Below are 18,507 nucleotides of genomic sequence, written 5' to 3'. Positions count from 1 at the left end.
TACATGAACAATTGCACCTGCAATCTTCATGTATTGACTATATGTATTGTCAAACATCGAAACCACAACATCAAGACTCGAGCTTGACTCAATTCAAGCTCAGTCAACCTGGTCAACCTTGACCTGGGGAATATTGCACCAACAATCTCCCCCTTTTTGATGTTTGACAATACCTTCTTTAAGTTAGGCTAGCCCCATAGCCTCAACCTTCTTCATGCCACTAGGTAATGAAGACATAAGTTAAACCCTATATTCTCCCCCTAAGAGGGCAAACTCCCTCTTAGATAATGAAGACCTAACTTAAACCCTTCATTCTCCCCCTATTGGCACACATCAAAAAGAAACTCTCCCCCTAAAGAGTTACTCACCGTTGTTCACAACTTCACTCAATGTGCACAACACGATTCAAATAAATGTCCCATATCCTTTCTTTTCATCAAATGCTCATCCTTGAGCATATACCACTAAACAATGAAGATATCCACTCTCCATTGTATTCCAATGCTCAACCTTGAGCATTTTCACTAAAGAAGGTAAAACCACCTTCCAAGGTGTATGAAAATAATTTTTCATGTCCTTAAAGAGTAACTCCCCCTAAAGACATGCATGTAACTTCTGTCATTATACCAACAATGACTTGGAATCCCTAAACCTTTAGGAAACCCAAAATTAGAAGTTTTGAGGTTCAACAATTCAATATTGAAACCAAACCTCAACCTAAACTTCTACTTAGTCTTCCTTAACCAATCCATCCTTGTTTTCATCATGAAAACTCCCCCTAATTTTATACAAATATGTTTTGAGGGGCTAGGAATGGTTACCTAGACTAAAAATGGTCCAAGATGCTGAAATCAGGCTTTACCAGCCAAAATCAGCACTCCCAATCGATTGGAGTTGGGTCCCAATCGATTGAACTTGCTTGAATCGATCCACTGATCGATTCAGGAGGGCTAGATTGATCGGTAGATTGACCTAGGAAGCTTCTATTCGCGAGAAGCTTGCTCTCAATCGATCACCCGATCGATTGAGACCCTTCAATCGATCGGGTGATCGATTGAAGCTCTAAAAAGGTTGAAATTCCATTTCAGTCAATTTCAGAAACCCCTAGAAAAATCTACAAAATTCCAAAAATCATAAAAATCATTGTAGACATTATTTAGGGCATATAGTATCATGGAAAAATAGTTTTATAAGAAAATACTTCATATTTTTCAAGATTGACACAAACTAGAAAACTTGTAAAAACTTTAGTGTTTTCTTCTAGTTTGTGCTTAACTATTCAATGATGATTATTATCAAAAGATAGCCTTCACCAAGTTTTCCAAAAGCATTTTAAAATGATTTTCAAAACCAATATCCAACCATGTTCCTTAGGCTCAATGCACATGACTTGTATATTAGCTTTCCCAATGATTGGAAAACACATAATTATGTGTTTTGATGAACTTAAAACTCAAAAGAATGCACTGAATCAACATCTTTAGTTTTGTTCATCATCCTAACATCTCACTTGTATTTAATGTATATGAAACCACATACAAGTCACTTTTTAGTTCTTAGTGAGATGTAAAGTTTGGTTTTGCCCTAATCTAGGGATCATGCATATCTATCTAGGCATTTTGAGGTTATGAACATCCACCAAGGATGTTATTTGTTAATAAATGCCATTTGTCCTTAAATTGTAAGGAATTAAAATAATGCATGATATGTTATGGCATACACCAAAAAGTAAATAATTTTCAAAAGAAAATATCCTATAACTACATGATGTATGTATGACATGACATGGTATTTTTGTGGTTTTCATAATAAAATATGAATGCAAAAATAAACATGATATCATGACATATGATGGGCAAATAATCATGGCAAGTTTTAGCATAAATAAAATATCTAGATTACCTATCTAAATATCCTTAATCCTTAGCTAAATTAAAATTTAATCCTAGATTGCCCACTATTTCCCAAGAAAATGCCAAAATTCAATTTTGACATTTCTTTTGATTTTCCTAATTTTGTGCCAATTTAAATCAAGTATATTCCTCAAAATTTGGCACAAATTACTCTCTCAAAGAGTAACCAATTTAAAATAAGGCTCAGACTTGCCTTTAACTTCCCAATAAAATGCCAACATCCCAACTTGGCATTTCTTTAGACTTGATTTCTTGTGCCAATTAAAATTATATCCAAAAACTCAAATTTTTGACACATCTTACTCTTTCCAAGACTAAACCATTAATCCTTATCATTTTCAAAAGTTAACACTAACCTTGAAAATGCTCTTAGAGTGTCAACTTTATCATGATTGGGTTAACTACCCTTTCAATTAGAGTTGCCACTCTCTAACCCATCTATGGGGTAGAGAAAATGCTCCTAGGAACCCAAAACCTATTGGTGCTCCTTGGATGCTCTAGGTATTCACTAGGGATAACTTCCCTAGATACCTTCCTAGTGACCTTGTTAGGCTTCTTAGAAGCCTTGGTCACACTTTCTAGGTCAACCCTAGGGATTTCTTCCCTTGTGACCTTTTTAGTGACTTTGTTAGACTTCTTAGAAGTCTTAGTCTATAACGACCACCCTTCTTACTATACTACTCTCTAAGGGTGACCGTTACCTAACTACCAACTCTACTTAACCGGTATGATCGAAACCACGAGGAGTCTCTATCGAAAAATTTCGACAGCATCTCCCCTGTACCGGTGTCCATAAACTGAGATACATATATAGTATACATCAGCCACAGGTGGTTGGAACATATATCAAACACCCACGCAGTTAAATAAGTGTCAAACACCAAAATATCTACTTATTAAACAGACTCATCACAGCATGCAATCTAAAACACAAATGAACTCAAATGACATGAATTATAAAGTACAACTCAATTGTTTCTTATCCACTAAACACGAAAACTCAATAACTTCCCAAGTCTCTCCCATAATCCTGGCATCACACACCATCCGCGCCACTTTGTCGCCTTCCTTTACTATATCTTTTCCTTTCCTTTATCTGCGGTAAGAGGAAATGCAAACTATAAGCAAAATTGCTTAGTAAGCACTATCTAACTCACAAAAACTCGGATATGCATGTATACAAGAAGAAACTAGAAACTGTATGCTTTTAAAAGAAAGCATATATAGCTGCTCATGTTAAAAGTACTGAAACTAGGAAATAAATCTACTCATGCATATTCATTAGCAAGCACTAAAATCTGCATACTCATGATATACAAGGATAAAACTGCATGCTGGAAGATAAGTCTAATCATGCTCAATAAACTAATCAGGAAACAAATAAAACTAACACTGCATGCTTCGAATTCAAAGAAGCTAAACTTGCTGACTCTAAACATAAGTGAAGCTTGTTTCATTTGTTTCAAAACTTATACTTTAATACTTCAAAATAATAATCAACTTCTCTTGGGCCCAGACTTAGTACCAATGCGCGCTCCCTAATAGAGACTATGGTAGCTAGTCACAAGTCCTACGAGGGTAAAGACCTTGGTCTTACCAGGGCCAAGACAATGGAATTAGTCACCTGGATTTGTTTAACGATAACCTTGGAAGTCGGGTACTAGCCTCTTCAAAGTAAAATATCTTGATTACTTCTTCTTTAAATGTCTTGACATTTTAACAAGCACCTTGTGTGCCAAAATCCCTAAAGTCTTGACTTTGGGATCTACTTAAGGCCTTGACCTTTTTCTTTATTTTCTTTATCTTTCTTATACTTGTTGATACTTCTAATAAAGGATGTCTCATACCAAAACTGCACTAAAATGCTTATTGACATTTCACTGAAATGCTTAACGGAATTGCATGAAATTACTTAATAAAACTGTACTGAAATGCTTAATAAAATCTACTCTAAGATTTGAGTTCTGCATATAATACATATCAAAATCTGTAAGCAATACTTATAAAAATCTGCATACCATACTTATCAAAATCTGCATTGCTACATTTCCTTGTGCACGCCTACTGCTGCACAAGGAAATCTAGGAACTAAATGCAACTAAAAATCTGTTTATGCTCAAATGACAGCAATAGGGAAAGCTAGAAAAATACTGCTCGTGCTCATCTACAGCAAAAGAAATTACACATGCTCAACTAATAGCTAATGGGAACTACTCATGCTCACAAATAGCAAGGCAAGGAGGACTGCTCATGCTCGCATACAACAAAAAAGAAATTAATCAGCAAAGGAAATTACACATGCTCAACTAATTGCTAATGGGAACTATTCATGCTCACAAACAGCAAGGCAAGGACTGCTCATGCTCGCATACAGCAAAAAGGAAATTAATCAGCAAAGGAAATTACACATGCTCAACTAATTCATGAAACCAACAACATACACTTTATAGATAAAAATCTGGAATAACAATTTCAAGTAAAAACCCACAAGAATAAAAATCCCTCTCATGTTCTTCCTTTGAAAACCCACGACAACAAGCCCTTAACCAAAAAAAACTTCACAGCATACTCAAAAAAACAAGGAAACACCCAAATCAAATTCGGAACCACTCTTACCACAGGTGAGTAGCAACTTACTTCGTTCTTGGACTTACAACCGAAGAAGGACTTTCTAGGGTTTCGGAAGGCTTGAGATCGTGGCCTCTTCCTCGTGCTCACGGGTTCTCCTCGGCGAGAGGATCACGGTGGTGTGAAGACCTCACGGAGAAGGGTACTCGCTGGCCGCCAGAGATGAAGCTAGGGCTTCAATTTTTTTTTCTTCGCTCAGGCAGAATCGACGCACGCAGAAGAGGAAGAAGGGAGAAGGAAAGGTTTTAGGGCACGACAATTACCTATGTTCCCTTTTATAACTATGTATTCTATTAGCCAACTACTACCTAAATACAATTCGTCCTTTATTTGATCAGTAACGTCCGCTTGCACACTTGGTCAGCCAGATTCGCTTAAGAGTTGGCTCGGCCGGAGGTCGCGAGTTTGAATCTCGGCTTGGACATTTTTTTTGTCAAAACTTCTTTCGTTTAGTAAAAATACCAAACGACCTCCAAAAATTGTATAAAAATACTCTAAAAATTTCTAAAAATCTCTAGAATATTTCTAAGGTATTTTTAAATATTTTTAAATTACTTTTAGGACTCGAAATGAGGAAATTTAGGTTGTTACAATTCCCCATACCTTATAAAAAGTTCATCCTCGAACTTAGAATAGTTCTGGATATTTCTGTCTCATACTGTCCTCACGCTCCCAAGTGACTTCCTCGTGCTTCTGGTTCTGCCAGATGACCTTCACTAGTGGCACCTCTTTGTTTCTTAGTCTCTTGACTGCTCTGTCCACTATCTGTGTAGGTCTGCTCTCGTCTCTAAGATCCTCTTGGATCTGCACTGTCTGAGGCTGAATCACTTGGTTAGGGTCGTGAATACACTTCTTTAGCATAGAGACATGAAATACATTGTGTATTGCTGACATGTCTTGTGGTAAATCCAGCTTGTAAGCTACCTTTCCAATCCTCTTTGTAATCGGGTAGGGTCCTACATAGCGAGGACTTAACTTGCCCTTCTTGCCAAATCTCATCACTCCCTTCATCGGAGCAACTTTGAGAAAGACTGAATCCCCTACTTGGAATTCAAGTGGCCTACGACGTGTGCCAGCATAACTTTTCTATCTACTCTGGACAATCTCAATTCTCTGTCTGATCTTCTGGATAGCCTGAGTGGTCTCATCTATCATCTTTGTCTGGATGCCCAGCTCTACTTCCATTTCTTTTCTTTCACCTGCTTCTTGCCAGCAAATGGGTGATCTACACTTCCTTCCATATAACGCCTCATATGGTGCCATCTTAATGGTGGCCTGATAGCTATTGTTGTAGGCAAACTTGGCTAAGCACAGATTCTTGCACCAACTTCCCTTGAAATCTAGAGCACAAGCTCTGAGCATATCTTCTAAAATCTAATTTACTCGCTCTGTCTGTCCATCAGTCTGAGGATGGAAGGCTGTGCTGAACTTGAGTTTGGTACCTAGTGCATTCTGAACACACTCCCAAAAGTGAGAGGTGAAACACCCATCTCTATCAGAAACAATAGATTTAGGAACTTCGTGAAGTCTGATCACCTCCTTAACATATAGCTGTGCCAATTGCTCTATAGAGTGAGACACCTTGATGGCTAGAAAATGGGCAGACTTGGTCAATCTGTCCACTATTCCCATATTGCATCATATCCGTTCGTGGTTCTTGGAAGACCTGTTATAAAGTCCATGGATATGTCTTCCCACTTCCACTCTGGTATTGGAAGGGGTTGCAGGACTCCTCCTGGTCTCTGGTGCTTTGCTTTGACTCTCTGACATGTCAGGCAGGTACTGACATATTTAGCAATATCTCTTTTGAGTCCAGACCACCAGAATCTCTGTTTCACGTCTTGGTACATCTTGGTAGAACCAGGATGCATGGAGTATGGTGTGCTATGAGCTTCCTCTAAAATCTTCCTTCTTAATTCCTCATCATTGGGAACACAAAGGCGTTTCCCCTGATAAAGAATTCCATTGTCTGATACTCGAAACTCTGTATCTTCTTCTTTTTGTATCCCTTGCTTGATCTTTTGGATTTCTGGATCTTCACCTTGCTTTCTCTGTATATCCTCAAGCAAGGTAGACCCTAAGGTCAATGCAGAGAGTTGCCCAAAAATAACTTCAAGTCTGAAATCTGACAACTCCTTCTGCAGTGGCAGGGCTAATGATGACAAAGACATCAGGGATGCACTGGATTTTCTGCTTAGTGCATCTAGCACTTTATTAGCTTTGCTTGGGTGGTAGAGGATTTCACAGTCATAGTCTGATCCGGCAGTAAGAATGGGGGACCCCATTTAGCAGAGTCAATGCCGCGAGGAGGGCGACAGGCCTCGGCCGAGCGGATAAGGAGGGCGACGACCAGCTGAGGCTTCCGAGCGGAAGCAATATACCTTGCCGGAGGCGGGGTTCCGAAGCTCATGATGAACAGTAGGAAAGGCAGAGCAGAGGGCCTGCTCGGCCGAAGGAATAAAACATCAACGCTGCGAACAGTCCAGAGCACATGACCCGGAAGCTCCAGTGTGGATCAGAACATCCGATCGGACGGACGCGAGGAAACGGCCGACCGGTCGGACGATTGACGGGGAGTAAGAAAAGGCAAGGATAGGAACATCTTCTGACAGCAGATGATATGCAAAATCCTAGGACATGGGCTCACTGTCCCATCAAGGACATGGGCTCACTGTCCCATCAAAGACATACTCACTGTCCCATCAAAGACGTGCTCGTACTGTAGCAGTAAGGAGTCAGGCAAGCTCCTCTGACAAGCCCATACTGGGTATGGGTTGAGGACACGTATGTGTGCCTCGGTATATGTATGTCAGCCTCCTCAGAAGTCTATATAAGGCCTCCACTTCTTCAACCGGAGGTACGCGAGTCTTCATCCGGCAACCACTTTCATCTATTCCTTCGCCTGACTTGAGCGTCGGAGGGCCGTCGCCGGGACACCCCTCCCGGCTCGGTTTTGTTGCAGGTTCGCCGGAGCACTCGAGGATTCAGCAGGGAGTGCCACGTCCCCAGCGTTCATTGACCCCTGGTTCGGACAGGATCAATTTGGCGTCGTCTGTGGGAATCACACCTGCATCCGAACAGAGACAATGGACGAGGCTGGAAGAATACACAATGTGGCACTCTCACAAGAAGAGTTGGACGCTCTGGTCGAGATGAGGGCTGCCAAACTTGTGGAGCAAAAACAGAAAGAGGCAGCCGAGCGGCCGGAGCAACAAGCAACATCTGCGTCAGGTGGCCGAGCGGAAGCACCTCAAGCCACCGTTGCGTTCCATCGGGCCTTATTCCGCACCCCTGAAGCCGTACCAGCTCGAAAAGATAGGGGATCTTCTTCCGACGAAATGCCCAGGTGAGACGCCAGAAAAGGGAAAGCTCCCCGAGCAGATTCATCTCCCGAGCGGATCAATCGCCAATTCTCGGAGGCTATTCTACGAGACCCTTTGCCCAAGCATTACGTGCCTCCGACGATCGACGAGTACAATGGAACAACAGACCCGGATGATCATCTGGGTAAGTTCGATAACACAGCTACGCTCCATCAGTATACAGATGGAGTAAAGTGCCGAGTCTTTCTTACCACTTTATCGGGATCGGCTCAACGGTGGTTTCGGAGGATGCCGGACGGATCTATCACTAGTTTCAAGGACTTCCGAACGGCCTTCCTCCACCACTTCGCCAGCAGTCGGCGTTATCAGAAGACAAGTGTCAGCTTGTTCGCAATCAAGCAAGAGCCGAGAGAATCGCTTCGAGCTTACATCCAGCGATTCAACCAAGTGGCGATGGATATTCCCACAGCCACATCGGAGACAATGATGAATGCCTTCACGCAAGGCCTTGTGGATGGGGACTTCTTCCGGTCGTTCATCCGAAAGCCGCCCCAAGATTATGATCATATGCTACACCGGGCCAATGAATATATCAACGTGGAAGAAGCGCAGGCAGCCAGGAAGAAAGAAACACCAACCGAACGGGCTCCTCCTGCCGAGCGGAGACCCTTGGCCGCTCATCAACCGCCAAGAGGACCAAGGGCCGAAGCAATCCGCTCCCCTCGTATGAGGTCCCAAGTACAAGAGGTAGCTGCCGCTCGGCCCAAGCCAAAGAAGAGATGGACCCCTATGTTCTGCTCCTTCCACCAAACGGATACGCACAACACGAGGGATTGTCGAAGTCTTCCCTTCAAGGACATGAAAGAAACCTTCCGAACGCTGCGCAAATATGGAGTCAAGCTAAATCCTCAAAAGTGCCTATTCGGAGCAAAAGGAGGGCGTTTCTTGGGATACATAGTGACCGAGAGGGGAATCGAAGCCAATCCTAGCAAGGTGAAAGCTCTGCAAGACATGCCACCTCCAAGGAATACAAGGGAAGTGCAGCGATTGACCGGTCGGATAACTGCTTTATCCAGATTCATCTCCAAAACCGCCGACCGGAGCCTACCATTCTTCAAAATTTTGCACAAGGCCACTAAATTTCACTGGGACGAGGAATGCGACCGAGCATTTGAAGAATTGAAGACATATCTTAATTCTTTGCCTATACTAGCCAAGCCGATCGGGGGTGAGTCACTTTATATTTATCTGTCGTCAACTGAGCATCCTGTAGGCTCAACATTTGTGAGGGCGAGCGGCGAAGAGCAACCGGTGTATTTTCTAAGCCACATTTTAAAAGATGCTGAATCTCGTTACACCGGGCTCGAGAAGTTGGCCTTTGCTTTGGTTCTAGCCGCCCGGCGCCTTCGACCATATTTCTTGGCTCACACCATCATCGTCCGGACAAACAGTCCACTAGGAAGAGTGCTGTTGAATCCAGAAGCGTCCGGACGGCTCATCAAGTGGATGACAGAACTAAGTGAATTTGACATCCAATACCAGCCCCGCTCGGCGATCAAAGCGCAATCCTTGGCTGATTTTGTGACCGAAGTGCAGAGGCCAGAGCCGGAAGCTATGTGGAGGATATATGTGGATGGGTCTTCCACTCAGCTCGGAAGTGGGATTGGAATACTGCTACTCTCACCCCAAGAAGAAAAGATGCACTTATCTGTCCGGCTGGACTACAAAGCCACCAACAATGAAGCAGAATATGAGGCCCTCATAGCCGGACTGCAGGCAGCACGGCATGTAGGAGCCGGTCGGGTGACACTCTATTCGGATTCACAGTTGCAACTTTCTGGCACCTTTGAAATCAACAGCGTTCGGCTTAAGCTCTACGCTGAAGCCTTTGAAAAACTCAAAGCTACTTTCCGAGAGGTCCTTATTCGAAAGATTCCCCGAACGGAGAACCAGGTAGCCGATGACTTGGCCAAACTAGCAAGTTCTATAGTGCCGGTCACCATTCAGCAACCAATTGAAAAAGTATTGCTGGTAGCGCACGTCGACCGGATGGAAAGCCTCACGTTTCCAAGCGACTGGAGGACACCCATCATAGAGTTCCTCCGCTCGGGAGCCACACCGACCGATCGGGATGAAGCCCAGCTGCTCAGGAGGAGGGCCGGTCGGTTCACACTCATCGGTGATCAGCTCTACAAGAAGGCTTTCTCACGTCCGCTGTTGAAATGCGTGAGCTCGGAAGACTCGGCTTACATTCTCCAAGAAGTACATCAAGGATCGTGTGGAGGGCATCCGGGCGGACGATCATTAGCTAAGAAGATCCTGCTAGCTGGATACTTTTGGCCGACCTTACAAATAGACGCCGCTCGAACAGTATCTACATGCCTTTCGTGCCAGAAGTATCACAACTTCTCTCACTGACCGGCAGAGGAGATGAAGGCATCATGTCCGTTCGATCAATGGGGAATGGATATCGTGGGTCCATTTCCGATGGCGACCGGGCAGAGGAAATTTTTGCTGGTGGCGGTCGATTATTTCTCCAAGTGGGTGGAAGCCGAGCCACTAGCCAGGATCACCGAACAGATGGTCAAAAAATTCATATGGCAACACATCATCTGTAGGTTCGGTATCCCTCGCCGATTGGTTTCCGACAATGGGCGGCAATTCACAGGGAAGGTGCTAGAAGATTGGTGCAGAAGCTATGGCATTGAGCAACACTTCACGTCCGTGGCTTACCCCCAAAGCAACGGTCAAGCCGAAGTAGCCAACCGGGAAATTCTCCGTATTCTGCGCGCTCGGCTCGACCACGTGGGAGGAAGTTGGCCGGATGAAGTGCCGGGCGTTTTATGGGCCATCCGGACGACTCCTAAGGAAGCGACGGGCGTCACACCTTTTCATCTAGTGTACGGCGGCGAAGCAGTCATCCCGGTTGAAGTTGGCGTCGAGTCCGTCCGGGTCCAATTGTACGATGAAGGCAACGCCGATCGGAGGAACATGGAGCTGGATTTGATTGACGAGGAACGAGCCAAGGCATCAGTTCGGCTGATGGCATACCGTCAACGAATGAAGCAAAACTACAACCACCGCGTCATTCCCCGATCATTCCAGGTCGGTGACCTTGTCTGGAAGAAAGTCAAACCAGTCGGCGACGTCGGCAAGCTTGAAGCGCCGTGGGCAGGCCCGTTCAAAATCATCGAAAAGCTCCGCTCGGGCGCATATTATTTGGAGGATGAGGACGGCCGACAGCTAGATAGACCGTGGAGCGCAAACCACCTCCAGCCTTACCGGGCGGGGTGAAAGGTGTGCCAATGTAAATCATCCTGTGTACTTTTTTCGACTGAATACTTGAAATGCAGAAATGAAAAATCAAGAGAACAAATATAAGGCATCGTCAACAAGGAATGAAGGCCCCGAGTCGTTCGGCCGGAGGTAAATGGGTCGAGCCAAGCGCTCGAAGATCGAAGACCCAGTACCTTCCAGATGGAGGTAAATTATCCGAGCCAAAATGCTCGACGAAGCAGACCCTGAGCTGTTCGGCCAGGAGTACGTTCTTCAAGCTAGGTGAAAAGGGCATATGGATTATCCGAACCAAGCGCCCGAATAGTAAAGGCCTCCCAGCCGATTGGATTCTCAAGCAAATGACCCGTGCCGTTCGGCCGGGCACAAAGACTGTCCAAGCGCGAGATAAGTTATGAAGGCCAAGGTCGCTCGACCTGGTAAGGAGTTAGCCTTGGAGGCCGTCTAGCCCAGACGTTAAACCGGAGAGCCGCGCCGACCGGCTATAAACATTCGCGCCGACGAGCTCCGTCATTAAAGATCGAGAGCCGCGTCGACCGGCTATAAACATCCGCGCCGACGAGCTCCGTCGTTAAAGATCGAGACCCGCGCCGACCGGCTATAAACATCCGCGCCGACGAGCCCCGTCGTTAAACATCGAGAGCCGCGCCGACCGGCTATAAATATCCGCGCCGATGAGCTCCGTCGTTAAATATCGAGAGACGAGCCGGCGTCTATAAACTCTTCGAGCGGAAGACCGACGAGCACTGTCGTTAAAAATCGAGAGCCGCGCCGACCGGCTATAAATAATCGCGCCGTCGAGCACCGACGTTAAAGATCGAAAGACGAGCCGGCGTCTATAAACTCTCCGAGCGGAAGACCGACGAGCTCCGTCGTTAAAGATCGAGAGCCGCGCCGACCGGCTATAAACATCCGCGCCGACGAGCTCCGTCGTTAAAGATCGAGAGCCGCGCCGACCGGCTATAAACATCCGCACCGACGAGCTCCGTCGTTAAAGATCGAGAGCCGCGCCGACCGGCTATAAACATCCGCGCCGACGAGCTCCGTCGTTAAAGATCGAGAGCCGCGCCGACCGGCTATAAACATCCGCGCCGACGAGCTCCGTCGTTAAAGATCGAGAGCCGCGCCGACCGGCTATAAACATCCGCCCCGACGAGCTCCGTCGTTAAAGATCGAGAGCCGCGCCGACCGGCTATAAACATTCGCGCCGACGAGCTCCGTCGTTAAAGATCGAGAGCCGCGCCGACCGGCTATAAACATCCACGCCGACGAGCTCCGTCGTTAAAGATCGAGAGCCGCGCCGACCGGCTATAAACATCCGCGCCGACGAGCACCGTCGTTAAAAATCGAGAGCCGCGCCGACCGGCTATAAATAATCGCGCCGTCGAGCACCGACGTTAAAGATCGAAAGACGAGCCGGCGTCTATAAACTCTCCGAGCGGAAGACCGACGAGCACCGTCGTTAAAAATCGAGAGCCGCACCGATCGGCTATAAATAATCGCGCCGTCGAGCACCGACGTTAAAGATCGAAAGACGTGCCGGCGTCTATAAACTCTCCGAGCGGAAGACCGACGAGCTTCGTCGTTAAAAATCGAGAGCCGCGCCGACCGGCTATAAATATCCGCGCCGTCGAAACTAAAGACGCCAGATAACTAGCGTTCTCAAGTACTAAATTGACTAAGTCTGATCGGCCATCAGTTTGCCAATACTTCGCACTCACTGAATGCAAACAGTATAGCCAAGCGCTAAACGATTTTGAAGAAACGAGTCGATTGATTGACCCGATCAGTTGTCTAGTGGGAAACACGTATAGCTTAACTGACTCTACAAATGAACACCAAACAGACAGAAGAGGGCAATGAAGGACAAACAAAAATAGAAGCAAAGGATTACAATAATGCCGAACGGCAAGTACAAAAATTTTACATCCGCCGAGCGGATGAAATACAGAAAGTACTTAGAAGGATTCGCCTCACTCCGGGTCCTCAAAATTGAAAAAGGCGTCCGGGATATCGTCAATCATGGCCGCCAGGTCGGAAGCTGGAATGTGCATTCCCACAGGAAGGTGGCCACCCTTCTTCAAGTACGCCATGGTGACCTTGACCGCCTCGGCGAAAGTTGATGAGACGTTGCCGCCGAATTTTGCGCCGAACCGTTCCGAGCGGAGGTATTCTTGGCGCGCTGTTGCTAGGCGGCTCGGCTCTCCCTCCTTATTGTTGGTGCGGGTAGCACTAACGGTCTAACCCAGGTTTTGATGAATGACAAATAGGTTAAGTTAGTTGTGTTGTTGTCTGACACTTTGATCAAGTGTGCAGGAAAAGTCCAGCTAGGTCGACGGGCTGACCGGATAGCTGGCGAGAAGTCCAAGCGGGTCGACGGGCTGACCGGACGCTCGGCGAGAAGTCCAGCTAGGTCGACGGGCTGACCGGATAGCTGGCGAGAAGTCCAAGCGGGTCGACGGGCTGACCGGACGCTTGGCAAGAAGTCCAGACGGGTCGACGGGCTGACCGGACGTCTGGCAGGTAAGTAAGGTAAGTCACTGGAGGGGAGTGACTGCGAGGACGCGTTCTCGGGAAGGGAACATTAGGCGTCGATCTGGCTTAGATCCATTTCGGATATCTAAGTCGAGATCGTGACTAGATTCCGGTCTCGGAAAGACGGAATCTAAGTCATACTCTTGATGCTAATTTTTATTACTTAGCGATTCGAAAATGCTAACAAACCGTCGCAGGTTTATTTGCCTCGGACTAACACCGCTTTGCGTAGGAATGAGGTCAGGCGCCTGAATGGCCCAGGCGCTGGAGTCCGGCGCCTGAAGGGATCCAGCGCCCGAGGCAAATTTATCCCGTGACGACGTTGACACTTGGAGCATGCTGGTTGGGAGTGTTACGTCACACCGTGCGCCGAAGGGATCCAGCGCCGGAGCAGATATAAAAGAAGCCCTGTGCAGGAGCTTCAAGATATCGTCCGAGAACTCGAGTCCAATCACCGCCGCTCAAGGCCCAACAACGTTCACAAAGCTCCGACGACTCACTCCGGCTCTCTTTTTAATTCATTGTCTGTCGGTTAGCTTTGTTTTCCTTCTTTTCATTAGCAATATTTGTACGTAAATTGTAATTATCCGAATTGCTAGTGAATTGCCCAACGAAAGTACTCAAGGAGTACGGACCTTCGAGTAGGAGTCGTCACAGGCTCCGAACGAAGTAAAAATCAACAGTGTTCATCTCTTTACTTCTTTACTTTTCCGCTGCGTCTTAACTCGAGATTTTCGAATCGATATTCACCCCCCCTCTATCGAATCTAACGGTCTTAGAGTGGGTACCGGTCTGATTTGGTGCAACCACCAATCAGACAGGGGGTGAAATCATTTTTTTAACAATTCAAAACTGATATTATTATCTTTTTGGAAGATTTTTTCTCTCGTTGCATTTAAAATCTAAATTGGTACAACACCAACTTAGAGTTTCTATTTCTCCCGCACTGCTAATCCAAGACGAAGTCTTGGGATTTTTTTTTCCAGTTAATTTAGTGTGTGCAGGATAAGATGTCTAACAAGAAGGCTTCAGCACAGTACGTCCTCCCCTATTCAACGGGGATGACTTTTCGTACTGGAAGAGGAGAATGGAGGTCTACATGAAGACAGACTACGACCAATGGATGAGCGTCACAAGGGCTTACAAAATTCCAGTAGACAACTCCGGGAACATAGTAGACCCTGAAGACTGGACAAATGATATAAAGAAAAATGCATCAATTGAAAATAAAGCCATCAATACTCTACACTGCGGACTAACACGAGAAGAACTGAACCGGGTCGGACCGCATCAAAACGCTAAGGAGCTTTGGGATAAACTAATCGAGCTGCATTAAGGAACAAGCGGCGCGAAGGTAACAAAAAGAGATTTGCTGTTAAATAAAATTTTTAATATAAAAATGCAGGAAGGAGAAACGGCAAGTCAGCTCCACGCGAGGGTCAAAGATATCCTCAACGGTCTCCACGCGATAGGCCACCAAATGGAGAACCGAGACTTAATCAGGTACGCGTTAAATGCTTTTCCGTGAAACAATTTGTGGGCATCAATCGTAGATGCCTACAAAATTTCAAAAAATTTATCTAAATTAAAATTGGATGAACTCTTTTGTGAATTAGAACTTCATGAGCAAACTAACGCCGGGGTCGAGAAAGGTGTAGCTTTATTTGCAGGTTCCTCTAAAGAAAAGAAGAACAAGCCCGAATCTGAAGAAGATTCCGATCAAGACTCTGAAGACGAAGAACACCTGGTGAACCTGGTAAGGAAAATGTTCACCAGGAAAAAGAGAAGCTTCAGCAAACAGGATCTTCAGAAGATTAGTTCGCCAGCCGACTCAAGAAATGTCACATGTTTCGGATGTAACAAAAAGGGGCACTACAAGAACGAATGCCCAAGATTGAAACTTGACAAACCAAAGTCAACAAAGAAGAAAGCCCTCAAAGCAACATGGGACGATTCCTCCTCAGACGAATCGGAGGGAGAAAGGCAAAAGCACCAAAGTCATCTCGCGCTGATGGCTCGCGAAGCTGAAACGGAAGACGAATCAGAGGAATCGGAAGATGGGTCCGAACCCGAATCGAGCCACGAGTCCGCACTCGTTTCCGAAGGTTCCGAAGAGGTATACCTAAACTTAAATCGTAAATTCTTTAGAATTATCTCGTGTTTAAATAAAAAATTAGTTAAATTGGAAAATAAAAATAAATCGCTTCTTGAGGAAAATCAAAACCTCAAGGAACAATTAAAAAATTCGAATCCAACTCAAGATCGAACACTTGAGGAGGAGAATTTATCATTAAAAAATGAAATTAATAAGTTAAAAGAATTGTTGGAAAAATTCACAACAAGATCTAAAAATTTAGATTTAATTCTAAATAACCAAAAGGCATGCTATAATAAAACCGACTTGGATATAAGTCAAACTCAAACAAAACCTTTAAATCATTATTAACCCAACACAAAGCAACTAAACAAGCTTGGGTCCCGGCGTGCTTAACCACGCAAGTAGGACTTAATCAATTCTATATACCTAAAGATAAAATACATTATATAAACTTGAATAAATCAGATCAAAAACTAAAATATAAATCTAAATTAAAATCAAAATTCAAAACTCAACAAAATTTAGATTATCACCAAGTTGATTATAACTATAAAAAGAATCGACACAAACCCAAAATCTAAATTAATGGCCAATAATTCAGGGGGAGGCTCCAGAATAGCTGGCACCTCCAAAACTAACCTACCCGACAGGGTAACCCAAAACAAACTAACCCGGCAGGGTAATTAGGATTAGTTAAAGAGAGACCAAGTTTAACTTAACTCATGGTACTGGTGAAGTTTTTGGATGATAGTACGTTAGGGAAGCTTGGGCATCGCATGTCTAGAAAGATATGGCTTCGATCTGGTGCATTTGGCCAAGTGGAACTGACCGAAGCTACCCTTAAACGAATCCTAACCAGTTAGACCAAGATTTAGTACTAAGTTCCGTGGATAGGACTATTCGGAAAACTTCGAAAGGTTGGTTACTTCTAATGATGTCCATGTGACTCACCAAGCTTAGAAATTTATCCGAAGAATGCCTATTTGTGGAAACCAAAACTAAATCTGAATCTAACACACGTTAAACCAAAACTCCATAATTAAAAATCTAATTTCATCTCACAAAATCATAGGATTCCTTGATTGATAATATAGATCGGGTGAGATGAATAAAACTTAAAAATTAATTTCAAAATGTTAATTTTAAAACTTAAATTAATTTCAAAATGTTAATTTTAAAACTTAAATTAATTTCAAAATTTTAATTTTAAAACTTAAATTAATTTCAAAATTTTAATTTTAAAACTTAAATTAATTTCAAAATTTTAATTTTAAAACTTAAATTAATTTCAAAATTTCAATTTTAAAACTTAAATTAATTTCAAAATTTTAATTTTAAAACTTAAATTAATTTCAAAATTTTAATTTTAAAACTTAAATTAATTTCAAAATTTCAATTTTAAACTTAAATTAATTTCAAAATTTTAATTTTAAAACTTAAATTAATTTCAAAATGTTAATTTTAAAATTTAAATTAATTTCAAAATTTTAATTTTAAAACTTAAATTAATTTCAAAATTTCAATTTTAAAACTTAAATTAATTTCAAAATTTCAATTTTAAAACTTAAATTGATTTCAAAATGTTAATTTTAAAACTTAAATTAATTTCAAAATTTTAATTTTAAAACTTAAATTAATTTCAAAATTTCAATTTTAAAACTTAAATTAATTTCAAAATTTTAATTTTAAAACTTAAATTAATTTCAAAATTTTAATTTTAAAACTTAAATTAATTTCAAAATTTCAATTTTAAAACTTAAATTGATTTCAAAATGTTAATTTTAAAACTTAAATTAATTTCAAAATTTCAATTTTAAACTTAAAAATTAATTTCAAAATTTCAATTTTAAACTTAAATTAATTTCAAAATTTTAATTTTAAAACTTAAATTAATTTCAAAATTTTAATTTTAAAACTTAAATTAATTTCAAAATTTTAATTTTAAAACTTAACTCCAAAACCTAAAACCCCCAAAAAAAAAAAAAAAAAAAATGTCAGTCCAAAACCAGGGGCGGGCGCCCCTGGTATTCCCCTCCGGGGCGCCCGGAGGGGATCCGGGCGCCCCGCCCTAAATCAACCCCGGGCGCCCGGAAGGAATCCGGGCGCCCGGAGTCCCCTATAAATAAGGGGCAGCAGGCGCCCCTAATTCTTGCACCACTTATTCTCACTTTTGCCAAGGTTCACTTCGAACCTCAGCGCGAAAGTATTTTTAACTAAAATTTTCTTACGGTGAAGACGCTGTCGCGATTCAACCGAGGTCGTCAGATCTACATTTATCGATGGCTCCTCGGTAAAACTTCTTCCCCTATCTGAAATTTTATTTGAAATTATCTTTGCAAACTCTCTTAGAATATTTTTTAAAAACAGTAAGAAACGAACAAATACTGGTGCTGGACCCTCCAATGCTAGTACAGACCCTAGGTTTCCCACAGATGAACTTAGGATTAAGTTTGAGTCCACCATTTATAAGGCCATAAGGACTACCTGCATAGATAGATCGTTCTTTCTAAGGTCATGTCCCTCTGCTTTAGAAGTTATAGGCTACTATAACTTAACGAACCTTGTCGAATGTACCAGTCCAATAAACATAAGCCTGTGTGCCGAATTTTGCAATAACCTAGTAAAAGTAGACGATTTCACCTATACCACTAGGGCAGCAGGCACTGATATCGTATTTTCCCCTACGACTATCCGAGAGTTTTTAGAGTTGCGTCCA

Source organism: Zingiber officinale, chromosome 6A, assembly GCF_018446385.1.
Source record: "Zingiber officinale cultivar Zhangliang chromosome 6A, Zo_v1.1, whole genome shotgun sequence".
In the NCBI taxonomy this organism is placed as follows: Eukaryota; Viridiplantae; Streptophyta; class Magnoliopsida; order Zingiberales; family Zingiberaceae; genus Zingiber; species Zingiber officinale.
This window is presented reverse-complemented; position numbering follows the sequence as displayed.